The sequence below is a fragment of the Octopus sinensis genome, unplaced genomic scaffold, assembly GCF_006345805.1.
Source record: "Octopus sinensis unplaced genomic scaffold, ASM634580v1 Contig00049, whole genome shotgun sequence".
Lineage (NCBI taxonomy): Eukaryota > Metazoa > Mollusca > Cephalopoda > Octopoda > Octopodidae > Octopus > Octopus sinensis.
Genome location: NW_021823604.1, coordinates 1 through 2500, shown reverse-complemented (window position 1 = coordinate 2500; position 2500 = coordinate 1). Strand labels below are relative to the sequence as shown.

Genomic DNA, 2500 nt, shown 5'->3' with positions numbered 1-2500 from the left:
GGTAGTACGGTCCACTTAGAACCCGCCTGGGGCTAAACACCACCATCATTATCACCGCCACCAAGACCAACAACAACACCGACAACAACAACAACATCGCCAGTAATAATAACCCCCAACGAACATGACGACCGCACGCCAGTGTGTTTGTTAATATAGATACGGATATATTTCTCGAATGATAAATATTTGTTTATAACGAGGCGTTAAAACAAGAAACGATCGATTTCATGACAAACCATTGTAAAAAGATATTGATTTCATTCGATTAGGTAAAAAGTTAATTTGTAGGAGCAAAGACATGAGTAATAATAGGAATAGACGGTTGAGCTGGCAGAAACGTTAGCACGCCGGGCGAAATGCTTTGTGGTACTTCGTCTGTCTTTACGTTCTGAGTTCAAATTCCGCCGAGGTTGACTTTGCCTTTCATCCTTTCGGGGTCGATTAATTAAGTACCAGCTACGCACTGGAGGCGATATAATCGACTTAATATCCGTTTGCCTGTCCTTGTTTGTCCTCTCTGTGTTTAGCCCCTTGTGGGTAGAAAAGAAATGGGTATTTCGTCTGCCGCTGCGTTCTGAGTTTTTGCCTTTCATCCTTTCGGAGTCGATTAAGTAAGTACCAGTTACGTACTGGATTTCAAACTTTGGCACAAGGCCAGCATGTTCAGAGAAGTGGGGTAGTCGATTACATCGACCCCAGTACTCAACTGGTACTTAATTTATCGAACCCGAAAGAGCTGAAGGCAAAGTCGATCGACTTCCGTAACATTTGAACTCAGATAGTAAAGACGGACGAAATGCTGCTAAGCAATTTGTCCCGTGTGTTAACGATTCTGCCAGTCGAATTAAAGACAGTGACTAAAAAATAATTTAAAAAATCATATCTGATATTAATTAACTCTATGTTAATATTAGCGTGGCTGCATGGTAAGTACCTCGCTTCCCAATCACATGGTTCCGAGTTCAGTCTCACTGCGTTGCACCTTGGGCAAGTGTCTTTTACTATAAACTCGGGGTGACCAAAGCCATGTGAGTGGATTTCGTAGAAGGAAACTGAAAGAAGCATGTCTTATGCACACATACACGCACACACGCACACACACTCTCTCACACACACACAACACACACACATGTGTGCGTGTGTGTGTCCTTGCCGACCGATGTTGGTGTGTTTACTTCCCTGCAACGTAGCGGTTAAGCAAAACAGACCGATACAAAAAGTACTAGACTTACAAAGAATAAGTCTTGGGGGATGGGGATCGACCTTTTCTACTATAAAATCCCTTTTAAGGCGGGTGCCCCACCATGGCCGCAGTCGAATGACTGAAACACGTAAAAGACTAAAAGAATGAGTCCATTGTTTTGGCCGAACAATATACACACAAGGGAGACAACTTCGAACATTTGTAAACCATCAGACGTTTTAGACGTCGTCAGCCGAACTCTAACCTCGGTTATTGTCGGAGAGGAGAGAGTTCGGTAATCAACTTCCCAAAGAGAAATATTTGCAAATAGCAATGTAATGGCGCCGAGAATTGCGATTAATTGATAATTAAATTATAAATGAAGCGCTGACAGCGATTTTAATTAATGAAAAGTAGTTTCTGATTATTTTTAATGCGGTTTCGAACATCAAATATAATTGCAGTTGTGTTAAATACAGTGATTAAGGGCTTTATTAAGTGTTAGCTATTATATGGCTGTTGTGTTGTGGAAGGAACGGTGCGCGGGAAAAGGCGGGGAGAGGGCTTTATGGTGTTGCGTGCGCGCGTGTGCGTGCGTGTGCGTGTGTGTGTGTGTATGTGTGTGTGTGTGCGTGTGTGTGTGTGTGTGTGTGTGTGTTTATTAGTTAATGTGAACAGGGTGAGACAGCCTCCGCTGTCATTTCATGCTCCGCTAGACGTGTTGGAGGCGGAGGTTTGGCGAAGGTGTGTATGTGTGTGTAAGGGGGGGAGGGCGTCTGGTGTTGGTAATGATGTTGGTGGTGGTGGTGGTGATGGCGACGGATGCGGTGGCAGCGGTGGGTGGTGGTGGTGGTGGTGGTAGTGGCGGCGGTGCTGGCGGATTTGTTAAATAAAGATAAGTGGATGAGGTTCAAATCATTTTTCTATCGATACAGTTTAATGGCTGATGCGAGAGTGGGAGGAGGAGGAGAAGGAGGAGGAAGAAGAAGATAAAGTAGTAGTAGAAGAAGAAGAAGAAGAAAAGGAAGAGGGAGAGGGAGAGGAAGAGGAAACGAAGCCCAAGAAGAGGGATGTAGTTCTAGAGAAGATGGATCGGGTTGAAGTATTTTCTGTAGATCCGAGATGAGGAGAGAGGAAAGATGAGGAAGAAGAGGAAGAGGAGAGAGCGAGACGAAAAAGGAGAGTCAGAGAAAATGGAGAGAAAGGGGAGAGAAGTGCACGCGCGCAGATACATATACACACACATACACATAGACATGCACCCACTCTCAAACATATATACATACATAACCCTCACATACATATAGACACACA

General features: G+C 44.2%; 1 long non-coding RNA gene across 1 annotated transcript in view; it reads right to left on the bottom strand.

The window, feature by feature from the left end:
• The window catches only part of LOC118768640, an 11724-nt gene extending 10688 nt beyond the window's left edge, over positions 1 to 1036 (bottom strand). The window contains exon 1 of the long non-coding RNA XR_005004427.1: positions 986 to 1036. This is a non-coding gene — a long non-coding RNA (uncharacterized LOC118768640). The remainder of the gene's footprint in view (positions 1 to 985) is intronic.
• Between the last annotated feature and the right edge of the window lie 1464 nt (positions 1037 to 2500).